Consider the following 14,088-nt stretch of genomic DNA (forward strand, 5'->3'; position numbering starts at 1 on the left):
GAATGTCCTCACTTTGTTGTATAGAAAGTCTCATTAGTAAGGAAGTATATATGAATTTTCTGAGTCTAGACCTATACTAACTGCTCGGGGTTTGTTAGGTTAGGTAAGGTTAAGTTTAGGGTATCTTCAAACACACGATAGCCAGCACCTTATGGTATAAATTAACAAAGAATGGCCTCACTTTGTTGTATAGAAAGTCTCATTAGTAAGGAAGCATATATGAATGTTCTGAGTCAAGACCTATAGTAACTTTTTTTTTTCATTATTGTTTCCTTTATTTTTGCCCTTGAGCTGCTTCCTATGCTGTAAAAAAAAACAATTTGGGGTTTGTTAGGTTAGGTTAGGTTAAGTTTAGGGTATCTTCAAACACATGATAGCCAGCACCTTATGGAGTAAAACAACAACCCCAATCCTCACTAACCTAGAATCCCCTGTCTTCCCTTCTTCAACTCCTCCACCTCCTCCTTGCCCTACCCACCTCCCTATCTTTAATATAATGTTCACTAAATCACCCACACTGTCACCGTAATCCCTCCTTCCTCCCCATCTTCCCCTCCTCCCTCCTCCTCCTCCACCACTCCCCTTTCTTCCCTACCTTACTGCATTCACCCATTCTTTCCTTCTTCCCCAAAATTACCAAACCATCCCCTCCTCACCCCAACAATCCCCATTACATCCCAAAGCTCCTCAGCCTCCCCACTCCACTTCATTCAGCCATCTCATCTATCTTTCCTTCCTCCTCCCCCCAATATCCCACCACCACCCAAAACTCCATCACCCTCCCCTCTCTCCCCACCTTCCCATATTTCCCCTCCTCCTTCCCACCCCTTCACGCTAACTCCCATCCATCTATCTTTCCTCCACCAGAATCGCCACTTTACCTCCACCTTCCCCTTCCCCTTCCCTTCCCCCTTCCCCTCCCCTCCCTTCCACGCCTCGCCCATCTGTCTACCCAGCCTCGAAGTGGATTCCTTCTCGCTCAGATAATTACTAATTTAATATTCCACAAAGTTATACCTTAAAGTTGAACTCTGGACCTGCTCCGCTGCACCCCCATTCCTGACCTCCACCTCCGCCCCACCTTCTACCCCCTCCTTTCTAGCCAGCACCCCAGCAACCCCTCCCTCCCTTTCCTCAGTCCATCCGTTGCATCTCTCTCTCTCTCTCTCTCTCTCTCTCTCTCTCTCTCTCTCTCTCTCTCTCTCTCTCTCTCTCTCTCTCTCTCTCTCTCTCTCTCTCTCTCTCTCTCTCTCTCTCTCTCTCTCTCTCTCTCTCTCTCTCTCTCTCTCGTTTGTTTTGTTTTTTTGTTTCATTATTTTTGCAGCAATAGTTTTCTTTTTTTCATTTGTTTTGTTGTTGTTGTTCTTTGTGTGTATGTGGATAGAGGATTTATGTGTGTGTGTGTGTGTGTGTGTGTGTGTGTGTGTGTGTGTGTGTGTGTGCGTGCGTGCGTGCGTGCGTGCGTGCGTGCGTGCGTGCGTGCGTGCGTGCGTGCGTGCGTGCGTGCGTGCGTGCGTAACATTAATTAAGGTGCGTGGCCCGGCAAGGTGAAATGCACAGGAATTGGATTAACCTTCTCACACCCTCCCATTAACCTCGCATTGTCCTCAGATTGTCCTCCTGTTTTCATTATATTGTCCTGTTTTCATTGTATTGTCCTCTTTTCATTGTATTGTCCTGTTTTCATTGTATTGTCCTCTTTTCATTGTATTGTCCTGTTTTCATTGTATTGTCCTGTTTTCATTGTATTGTCCTGTTTTCATTGTATTGTCCTGTTTTCATTGTATTGTCCTGTTTTCATTGTATTGTCCTGTTTTCATTGTATTGTCCTGTTTTCATTGTATTGTCCTGTTTTCATTGTATTGTCCTGTTTTCATTGTATTGTCCTGTTTTCACTGTATTGTCCTTTTATATTGTATTGTCCTGTTTTCATTGTATTATCCTGTTTGCATTGTATTGTCCTGTTTTCATTGTATTATCCTGTTTTCATTGTATTGTCCTGTTTTCATTGTATTGTCCTGTTTTCATTGTATTATCCTGTTTTCATTGTATTGTCCTGTTTTCATTGTATTGTCCTGTTTTCATTGTATTGTCCTGTTTTCATTGTATTATCCTGTTTTCATTGTATTATCCTGTTTTCATTGTATTGTCCTGTTTTCATTGTATTGTCCTGTTTTCATTGTATTGTCCTGTTTTCATTGTATTATCCTGTTTTCATTGTATTATCCTGTTTTCATTGTATTATCCTGTTTTCATTGTATTGTCCTTTTTTCATTGTATTATCCTGTTTTCATTGTATTGTCCTGTTTTCATTGTATTATCCTGTTTTCATTGTATTGTCCTGTTTTCATTGTATTTTCCTGTTTTCATTGTATTGTCCTGTTTTCATTGTATTTTCCTGTTTTCATTGTATTGTCCTGTTTTCATTGTATTGTCCTGTTTTCATTGTATTGTCCTGTTTTCATTGTATTGTCCTGTTTTCATTGTATTATCCTGTTTTCATTGTATTATCCTTTTTTCATTGTATTATCCTGTTTTCATTGTATTATCCTTTTTTCATTGTATTATCCTGTTTTCATTGTATTGTCCTCCTTTCATGATATTGTCCTCCTTTCATGATATTGTCCTCCTTTCATGATATTGTCCTTTCATTATATTTTCCTCCTGGTTTCATTGTGTTCTGCTCCTACTTTCATATTATCCTCACATCATCCTCATTGTCCTCACTTTGTACTCATCTCTCTCTCTCTCTCTCTCTCTCTCTCTCTCTCTCTCTCTCACTCACACACACACACACACACACACACACACACACACACACTAATCCTTATCCACGTTCCATTCTTATCAATATAATCTTTACACATCTCCCTCGTTTCCCCATTAGCTTGCCATAGAGGATTATAAAGTCCTTTCCATACGTCTGTGTTGTGCCTTTTCATTGATGCTGAGTATTAATGAGATCTTTTCCTCTCTTTACAGGTAAGGCACAATACCTGAGGCTCGAGAGGAAGGAAGGAAGGAGTGGTGTAAGCTGATCAAGGTTTATGTGTGTGTAGGTGTGGTCGTTTGTGTGTGTGTGTGTGTGTGTGTGTGTGTGTGTGTGTGTGTGTGTGTGTGTGTGTGAAGAATTAAAAGCAAAAAGAAGATATGTTGCTTCATTACTACGTATAGCAAATTTAGTGACAAAAAATGCAAAACTAAAAGAGGGAAGCAGAAACGAAAGAAAAAAATACACAAAAAAAGAGAAAAATTCATATTCATTCATTTACATTTTACAGAAGCGAGAGAAAAGAACTAGAAAATTTAGCAACAACACAAGCAAAATATAACATTGTGGTGCAACTCAAAATAATAAAAAAAATACATAATTCATCACAGCTATCATGAGATCAAAGGAATGGATAGAATAGACACTTAAAAAAAAACATAGATACATAAAAGACTACAGAATTAACAGATAGACAATATGATAGAACCCAAAGGCAGGAGTAGGAGGAGGGGGAGGAAGAGGAGCCTTTGATGAAGCAGATAAGGGTGTGCCTATCTCTGAGTGCCGGTTCAGTGCCATTGCAAGAAGTGGCGAGGATGTGGAAAATGTAATGGTCGAGTTCTGAATCCCCGAGGTGACGTGTGGGAGGAGGAGGAGGAGGAGGAGAGGCAGAGTAGGGTTCGAGAGAGGATCATTGAGGATATTTGTTCGTCCCTTATCCTCCTCCTCCTCCTCTTCCTCCACCTCCTCTTCCTCTTCCTCCTCCTCCTTGACCTCATCCTACTAACAATGTCCCTCTCATCGTTTTTTTTTTTGCTTTATTTATCCTCCTCCTCCTCCTACTACTCCTCCTACTCGAAGCGCCTTCCGGACTGTTATGTCATGAAATGTGTGGGATGTGCAGCGAGGGAAATTACAAACACACACACACACACACACACACACACACACACACACACACACACACACACACACACACACATTATTACGTACATACATGGCATACACGGGTGATATTAATGTGCGTGTCTCCGTCCCGAGTTATGTAATTATATTTATGCATCTCACGCCGGGTGGCCGCCATTAATTACAGGTGGGGAAGGTGCGGGCATGGGGAGGGGGGGGGGCATGTAGGTGCATTGTACGACCCGTTGTTTGATGACACTTGTGGTGATGATAATGATAATGATGATGGTAATAATAATAATAATAATAATAATAATAATAATAATAATAATAATAATAATAATAATAATAATAATAATAATAATAATAATAATAATAATAATAATAATAATAAGTACAGTATAGATGGTAATGATGATGGGAATGATAGTAAGTGCTGTAAAGATGCAAAGGAAGGGAAAGTTTGACAAAAGGAAAGGAAAAGATGTGTGTGTGTGTGTGTGTGTGTGTGTGTGTGTGTGTGTGTGTGTGTGTGTGTGTGTGTGTGTGTGCAGACGAAGGAAAGTATGAGCGGAAAGGAAGGAAACGAATAATGAGGTCTTTTGGAGCCCCCGAGGGAGGTTCAGTAACACGAGGATTTCTTGGTATTTTTGTTAAAAGTAGCAAAGTGTCGTAAGAAAAATCCTTTGTCTTAAGATACCCAAGAGGAGGAGGAGGAGGAAGAAGAAAAAGAAGAAGAAGAAGAAGAAGAAGAGGAGGAGGGGAACAAAAAAAAGGACAAGTAAGAAGATGATAACGAGAAACTGTATGATAGAAACTTAGCAAAATGATAAAGGAAAAACAGAGGCAACAAAACAGGTATGATATGGATGGATGCATTGATATAACTGGATGGAAAAAGACAAACAAGTAAAGAGAGAGAGAGAGAGAGAGAGAGAGAGAGAGAGAGAGAGAGAGAGAGAGAGAGAGAGAGAGAGAGAGAGAGAGAGAGAGAGAGAGAGAGAGAGAGAGAGAGAGAGAGAGAGAGAGAGAGAGAGAGAGAGAGAGAGAGAGAGAGAGAGAGAGAGAGAGACGAAGGTAAAACAACAAGTAATGACTCAGCAAATTGTTTAGAAACACATGACGGAAAAGAGAAAAAGAAAATAATGTTAAACTAAAACGAAGTTAGAACATGACTTGAGGTTCTCACAAACTAGCAACATGTAAGAGAAAATATATGAAGGTAAGAATTGAGATTATAGAATTTTTTTTTATAATTGGAAAGGGGAGAAGGGGGGAAAGATGGAGGGAGAAGAACTTGGTGGGTGGGAAGGTGGGGAGGAAAGGGAGGGGAGGTGATGGGTAAGGCAGGTAGGGAGGAGAGTAGTGGAATTAGATAATGGGGAATGGGGAAGGGGGTAAAGGAATGGTGGGGATTGGAGGGGAGGGATTCTCAGGTAAAACTCTTATATAAAAACGAAAATAAAAATAAAAGCAGAACAAAATTAATGAAAAAGAATGAAAACGAGCCCTAGATTCTCATTACACGAGATTATTTAAAAGAATAAGTAAGAAAGGAAACAACGTAAAAAGATGAGAGTGAAAGAACTTAAAAATGTGTGTGTGAGAGAGAGAGAGAGAGAGAGAGAGAGAGAGAGAGAGAGAGAGAGAGAGAGAGAGAGAGAGAGAGAGAGAGAGAGAGAGAGAGAGAGAGAGAGAGAGAGAGAGAGAGAGAGAGAGAGAGAGAGATTTACATAGATTTACATAGAAAATCAGACCACACAGACCCCATGGTCCAGACTTGGTGGTCTGTCCTTAAACCTAAGTGATTTTACATTAATCAGACTCCAAAACGTTGCACTTCTACTCTAGTTGATATTAAGTTGAAGGAAGTGACGATCGAGCTTATTTTTGAAAGAGTCAATCGTGTTACACTGGACCACTGATGGTGGAAGCTTATTCCATTCTCGCACTACAACGTTGGTGAAGAAAAATTTTGTGCAGTCTGAATTTACTTGTCTACATCTGAGTTTTACGCCATTGTTCCTCGTGCGCAGACTGTCATCGATCATAAACAATGTTGATCTGTCTACATTCGTGAAACCATTAAGTATTTTAAAACATTCGATCAGTTTTCCTCGGAGGCGACGTTTCTCAAGAGAGAACATAATAAGGGTAGAAAGCCTTTCTTCGTAGGATTTGTTGCGCAAGGAAGGGATCATTTTCGTTGCCCGACACTGAACACCATCTAATTTAGCAATATCCTTTGCATGGTGGGGGGACCAAAACTGTACCGCATATTCCAAGTGGGGTCTGACTAAACTGTTGTAGAGCGGGAGTATTACATCTTTATTCTTGAATACAAAGTTTCTTTTAATGAAGCCCAACATTCTGTTCGCTTTATTTGCTGCATCGATGCATTGCTGTGAGAATTTGAGGTTTGACGCGATTTTGACCCCCAAGTCTTTGACGCATTGAACGCTTTTGAGTTTAACGCCGCGCATTTCGTATTCGAACTTCTTATTCCTCGTTCCAACTTGAAGGACCTGGCACTTGTCTACGTTAAAGGGTATCTCCCATCTATCCGACCAAGCTGAAATTTTGTGCAAATCCTCTTGGAGGCTTTGCCTGTCTTCGTCAGTGAGAACCGAGTTACCAATCTTTGTGTCGTCTGCAAATTTACTAATGCGGTTATTGAGTCCAACATCCACGTCGTTGATGTAAATAATGAAGAGCACTGGGCCAAGAACCGAGCCCTGAGGGACGCCACTAGTGACAGGCGCCCACTCTGAGTTAAATCCGTCAATCACTACTCTTTGTTGTCTGTTGCTCAACCAATTCGCGATCCATTGGTTTACTTGACCGTCAATACCTATTTGCTTTAATTTGTAAAGTAATTTATGATGCGGGACTTTATCAAACGCTTTCTGGAAATCAAGATAGACTACGTCCACTGATTTGGTTACGTCATAAACAGTGAAGAGGTCGTTATAAAAGGTTAATAGGTTTGATAGGCAGGATCTTTTGTTTCGAAAGCCATGTTGTGAGTCCCCAATCAATGAGTGGCTTTCAAGGTAACTCACAATTTTGTCTATAATTATGCCCTCAAGTAGCTTACCTACAACCGAAGTTAGACTAATGGGCCTGTAATTACCTGGTACTTTTTTGTCTCCTTTCTTGAAAATCGGTGTCACGTTAACCTTTTTCCAATCTGAAGGGACGATGCCTTGTCGCAAGGACATATTGAATACGGTTGTGAGGGAGGAGAGTATTTCGCTCTTCGTTTCTTTCAGCAGAGTTGGATATACTTTGTCAGGTCCAGGACTTTTATTTGTTTTAAGTAAATGGAGAGCCTTAAGGACTTCATCGGTTGTTATTTCAAAATTAGGCAATGCATGCTCGAGATTTACAATAGTACTGGTGTTGGTGGTAGCGAGAGGAAGACTGTTAGTATTAAACACCGAGGAAAAGTAATTGTTTAAGAGGTTTGCAATGTGTTGGCTGTCAGTCACTAGTGCACCGTCGCTGTTTGTTAAAGGTCCAATACCACTTTTGATCGCCTTTCTGTTGTTTATGTAACTGAAGAAAGATTTCGGGTTATTTTTACAGTTGGCTGCAATATTTTCTTCATATCTACGCTTTGCCTGACCTACTAGTCTTTTTACTCGTCGCCTGGCATCATTATAAAGTCTAATGTTCTCGGGCGTGCTTTGTTCTTTCTTTAACCTGTAAAACATTTTTTTCTCATTGACTGATTGTTTAATTTCGCTATTAAACCACGGTGGGCTTTTATTAGTGTTAATTCGCTTCTCGCACAAGGGTACGAATGTGTTCTGCTGAGTGAGTAAGTGATTTTTAAGGCTTAGCCAGGCTTCCTCTACGTTGCCGTCATCTGATAGTTGTATTTCTGTTAGTTTTTGTCGGATTTCTACGAAGTTAGCTCTTTTGAAATTGGGCACCTTTACTTTATTTTCAGTCACTGATGATTGAGCTTTAATGTCGACGCGCACTAATTTATGATCGCAAGAACCGAGGTGTTCTCCTACCGTGACACTACTGACAAGGTTATCTTGGGTCGTTATAACAAGGTCGAGTATATTATTTTGTCGAGTTGGCTCAGAAACCATTTGGCTTAGATAATTTTCTTCTAGAAATTCGATCATTCTATGTGACTCGCCTTCTGTACCTGACAGTGTCGCCCAGTCGATATGGGGGAGGTTAAAGTCTCCTAATATCAGTGAGTCGCTGTTATTAAGTGACTGCCTTAAGACGCTGTACATTTCAAGGTCGTCATCGAGTGATTGCCCGGGAGGTCTGTAGGTGACAGATATATTTAAATTGAATTTTGCAATGTTTACTTGCACGCACAAATGTTCAACGTTACTGTTTCCCGGTGTTTTGTCAGTGGGTTGCAAATAGCTTTTGACATAAAGGGCGACGCCACCGCCTCTACGGTTTACACGATCTTTGTTGAAGAGTCTGTAGCCATCTATGTTGTATTCGGAACTTAAATCAATATTTGTGGTGTCGATAAATGTTTCGGTTATAGCAATTATGTCAAAATTTTCTGTTAAAGCAAGACATCTCAGTTCATCAAATTTGTTTCTTAGGCTACGCGCATTGAAACTAAGGATTTTTAAGTTATCTAGAGGCTTGGTAATAGAGGTGGTGGTACTTGCGGGATCACGGTTACGGGTTTGTTGCGATGCACGGCGTCTATTTACACGGGCGAGGTGGAGGGACGTGGCCGTGACTCGTTTTTTGCTCGGATGACACGCACTGCTTCGTTGAGGAGCCTTCCGAGTCTGGCTGCCCCGATGGGAGAAAGGTGCAATCCGTCCCTGTGGAACAGCTCATTTTGTCCATAGAAATTGTCCCATGCGTTTAGGAACTCCACGTCAAGCTCCCTACAAAGAGTCTGTAAGCGGTTGTTTAGGCTGAAGGCCTAATTGAAAAAGTCGCTCTCCGCCCAAGTCCGTGGTAGAACTCCTGAAATCAAAATGTTAGGGGATTTAGTCTTATACTGCTGGATGAGCCTACGGTACTTCTCCAGGAGTTCCTCAGACCGGGTCGTGGTGATGTCGTTCGTACCTGTGTGAATAACAAACAGTGAATCATTAGTAGCCTGGGGGGAGATCTCCTCAAGAGCAGCAGTTATGTCGTCGATCCCAGCACCAGGATAGCAATAGTTCCGTCTTCGACGAGGAACTCTGCCGCAGAACTCAACGACCTGCTGGCGAATCATGGAGTCACCCACCAGGAAGGTGCTCTCCTGCTCGTCCTCCTCCTCCAGAATGGCAAACCTGTTGAAGCAATGAACAGGATAAATCGCTTGTCTGGCTGGTTTGGCTCCTCCATTCACGACGGTGAAGCCATCATGGGCGGTGCCACTAGCATCCTCCCGTTGCGTGGTGTTGTCCGCTGGTGTCGACGGTACCGCTGAGGGCAAGGGGGCGGTTGGAGAAGGGTTTGGCACCACAGCAACGTTAGCCTGGATGAATTCCTGCAAGGAGGCAACAGTGCGAGAAAGCTCTATTATTTTATTCTGACCTGCTTCCATCTTCTCTTCTTGCTCCTGCAGTCTGGTCTCGAGATGCTGCCTGGTGAGAGAAAGCTCTATTATTTTATTCTGGCCTTCTTCCATCTTCTCTTCCTGCTCCTGCAGTCTTGTCTCGAGATGCTGCCTGGAGAGACACAGTCGACAGACAGCAGAACGCCCTGTAAAAAAGTGAGCTGAGAAGCTACCGTTACAAGTACTGCACTTCTTAGGCGCCATCTTAGCTGAAATGAAAGAGATAAAACACAGAGTGAAGGGGATTAGGAAAGGGGGTGAGGTGTGTGAGAGGTAGTTTAGTAATGGAGGAAAAGTGAGAGAGAGGAGGAGTAGGAAGGGATGTGAGGTGAGTAAAGAGGGGGAAAGAGAGGTGTGTGAGATCAAGGAGGGTTAGGAAATAGGTGAAGTGGGAGAGAGAAGGAGTAGGAAGGGATGTGAGGTGAGTAAAGAGGGGGAAAGAGAGGCGTGAGTGAGGTGTGTGAGATCAAGGAGGGTTAGGAAATAGGTGAGGTGGGAGAGAGGAGGAGTAGGAAGGGATGTGAGGTGAGTAAAGAGGGGGAAAGAGAGGCGTGAGTGAGGTGTGTGAGATCAAGGAGGGTTAGGAAATAGGTGAGGTGGGAGAGAGGAGGAGTAGGAAGAGATGTGAGGTGAGTAAATAGGGGGAAAGGGAGGCGGTGAGTGAGGTGTGTGAGATCAAGGAGGGTTAGGAAATAGGTGAGGTGGGAGAGAGGAGGAGTAGGAAGAGATGTGAGGTGAGTAAAGAGGGGGAAAGAGAGGCGGTGAGTGAGGTGTGTGAGATCAAGGAGGGTTAGGAAATAGGTGAGGTGGGAGAGAGGAGGAGTAGGAAGGGATGTGAGGTGAGTAAAGAGGGGAAAGGGAGGCGGTGTGTTTGGGGTGTGAGTTCAAGGTGGTTTAGGTAATAGGTGAGATGAGTGAGAGGGAGTTTGGGAAAGGAGGTAAGTGGGAGAGAGGAGGAGTAGGAAGGGATGTGAGGTGAGTGAGGTGTGTGAGAACAAGAAAGGTTAAGAAAGAGGCGAGGTAAGGTGGGTGAAGGGATGGGTAAATAGGATGTGAGGTAAGGTGAGGGCGGGGGGGAGGGCTGAGAAATATGTGGAGGTGAGGGAGGAGTAGGAAGGGCTAATCCTCTAGGGGATGAGGAGGAGCAAAAGGGATGTGAGGTGAGCGAGGGTGGGGGGGCTTAGGTGAGGTAAAGGGGTGTAGGAAGTGTTAATCCTCTAGGGGATTTAAAGAGGGTGTAGTGAGGAGGAGCAGATTGAATCCTCAGGGAATTCAAAGGGTGGGTTGTCGACACACCCAAATCACACGTGAGACACTCGGGAACACAAAGTCACACTCGGGACACACGAAACACTTAGAAACCCAAGCACAAGCACGACTAAACACCCTCAAGTCACTCGCAAAAACACCGGAAATACAACAGCACACTCAAAACACTCTGAAACCCACGCAGAGCACTATAAACAGCCAAATCACACGCAAAAGCACTGGAAACACAACACACTCGAAACGCAGAACACTCGAAAAACAGCCAAATCACACGCAAAAACACCGGAAACAAAACAGCACACTCAAAACACTCTGAAACCCACGCAGTACACTTAGAAGCAGCCAAATCACACGCAAAAACACCGGAAACACAACACACTTGAATCACTCTGAAACCCACGCAGAACACCCGGAAACAGCCAGATCACACGCAAAAACACCGGAAACACAAATCACAGAGGCAACCACAGGCAGAAACCACAAGCGAACACACACCGAGCACGTGTCGGGAAATCACAGGCAACACACAAGGTCCACAAGCGAGAACACACAAACGCACGTGAAAGCAAACGCAATCCCAACAGCACGACGAAAACACAGGGCAAGCGATGTTGTGGAGCGCAGCGGGGTGAGGTCACGACCTTCTCTCAGCAGAGGTCGGGTGTGAGAGAGAGAGAGAGAGAGAGAGAGAGAGAGAGAGAGAGAGAGAGAGAGAGAGAGAGAGAGAGAGAGAGAGAGAGAGAGAGAGAGAGAGAGAGAGAGAGAGAGAGAGAGAGAGAGAGAGAGAGAGAGAGAGAGAGAGAGAGAGAGAGAGATTTACATAGATTTACATAGAAAATCAGACCACACAGACCCCATGGTCCAGACTTGGTGGTCTGTCCTTAAACCTAAGTGATTTTACATTAATCAGGAGACTCCAAAACGTTGCATTTCTACTCTAGTTGATATTAAGTTGAAGGAAGTGACGGTCGAGCTTATTTTTGAAGGAGTCAATCGTGTTACACTGGACCACTGATGGTGGAAGCTTATTCCATTCTCGCACTACAACGTTGGTGAAGAAAAATTTGGTGCAGTCTGAATTTACTTGTCTACATCTGAGTTTTACGCCATTGTTCCTCGTGCGCAGACTGTCATCGATCATAAACAATGTTGATCTGTCTACATTCGTGAAACCATTAGGTATTTTAAAACAGTCTTTGACGCATTGAACGCTTTTGAGTTTAATGCCGCGCATTTCGTATTCGAACTTCTTATTCCTCGTTCCAACTTGAAGGACCTGGCACTTGTCTACGTTAAAGGGCATCTCCCATCTATCCGACCAAGCTGAAATTTTGTGCAAATCCTCTTGGAGGCTTTGCCTGTCTTCGTCAGTGAGAACCGAGTTACCAATCTTTGTGTCGTCTGCAAATTTACTAATGCGGTTATTGAGTCCAACATCCACGTCGTTGATGTAAATAATGAAGAGCACTGGGCCAAGGACCGAGCCCTGAGGGACGCCACTAGTGACAGGCGCCCACTCTGAGTTAAATCCGTCAATCACTACTTTTTGTTGTCTGTTGCTCAACCAATTCGCGATCCATTGGTTTACTTGACCGTCAATACCTATTTGCTTTAATTTGTAAAGTAATTTATGATGCGGGACTTTATCAAACGCTTTCTGGAAATCAAGATAGACTACGTCCAGTGATTTGGTTACGTCATAAACAGTGAAGAGGTCGTTATAAAAGGTTAATAGGTTTGATAGGCAGGATCTTTTGTTTCGGAAGCCATGTTGTGAGTCCCCAATCAATGAGTGGCTTTCAAGGTAACTCACAATTTTGTCTCTAATTATGCCCTCAAGTAGCTTACCTACAACCGAAGTTAGACTAATGGGCCTGTAATTACCTGGTACTTTTTTGTCTCCTTTCTTGAAAATCGGTGTCACGTTAGCCTTTTTCCAATCTGAAGGGACGATGCCTTGTCGCAAGGACATATTGAATACGGTTGTGAGGAAGGAGAGTATTTCGCTCTTTGTTTCTTTCAGCAGAGTTGGATATACTTTATCAGGTCCGGGACTTTTATTTGTTTTAAGTGATTTGAGGGCTTTAAGGACTTCATCGGGTTTTATTTCAAAGTTAGACAATGCATGCTCGGGATTTACATTAGTACTGGTGTTGGTGGTGGTGGTGGGAGGACTGTTATTATTAAACACCGAGGAAAAGTAATTATTTAATAGGTTTGCAACGTGTTGGCTGTCAGTCACTAGTGCACCGTCGCTGTTTGTTAAAGGTCCAATTCCACTTCTGATCGCCTTTCTGTTGTTTATGTAACTGAAGAAGGATTTCGGATTATTTTTACAGTTGTCTGCAATATTTTCTTCATATCTACGCTTTGCCTGATGCACTAATCTTTTTACTCGTCGCCTTGCATCATTGTAAAGTCTAATGTTTTCGGGCGTGCTTTGGTCTTTCTTTAACCTGTAAGACAATTTTCTCCTTGACTGAGTGTTTAATTTCGCTATTAAACGAAGGTGGACTTTTATTACTGTTAATTCGCTTCTCGCACAAGGGGACAAATGTGTCCTGCTGAGTGAGTAAGTGATTTTTAAAGTTTAGCCAGGCGTCCTCTGCATTGCCGTCATCTGATAGTTGCATATCTATTAGTTTCGAAAAACAGTAACAGGCATGAGGAAAAAAACGATTAGTCAGAAAAGCAAAGAGGAGTTTAAAGGACAAGGAAAAAGAGGGAAAAAAAGGAGATGAGAGAATGGAAAAAAAAGCAGAGAAGACAAATAGGAGAAGAATAGTAGCAGATATGACGACAAAAGAAATAGAAAAGCAAAGATTAGTTAAAAGGACAAGGAAAAAGAGGAAAAAAAAGGAGATGAGAGAATGGGAAAAAAAGAAGCAGAGAAGACAAATAGGGGAAGAATAGAAGTAGGTATAAAAAAAATAATCACAAAAGCAAAGAATAGTTTAAAGGACAAGGAAAAAGAGGAAAAAAAGATGAGAGAATGGAAAAAAAGAAGTGAAGAATAGAAGTAGGTTTGAAGAAAAAATATTAGTAAGAAAACCAAAGAATAGTTTAAAGGACAAGAAAAACAGAGGAAAAAAGAATACAAGATGAGATGCCGAGATGAGTCTGTACACGGATCTTCTCTCATCGCGAAGTCACATTAGGGGAGAGAAATGGAAGCTCGGGGCTCTCTGGGCGCATCTGTCTCGCCGGCAATTACAAGGAGGCTGCGCGATCCCCGGCGGCCTGATAACTTGACAGCCGCACCTACCATTAGAGAGAGAGAGAGAGAGAGAGAGAGAGAGAGAGAGAGAGAGAGAGAGAGAGAGAGAGAGAGAGAGAGAGAGAGATAGAGAGAGAGAGAGAGAGAGAGAGA

The sequence above is a fragment of the Eriocheir sinensis genome, unplaced genomic scaffold (assembly GCF_024679095.1).
Source record: "Eriocheir sinensis breed Jianghai 21 unplaced genomic scaffold, ASM2467909v1 Scaffold65, whole genome shotgun sequence".
Taxonomy (NCBI): domain Eukaryota; kingdom Metazoa; phylum Arthropoda; class Malacostraca; order Decapoda; family Varunidae; genus Eriocheir; species Eriocheir sinensis.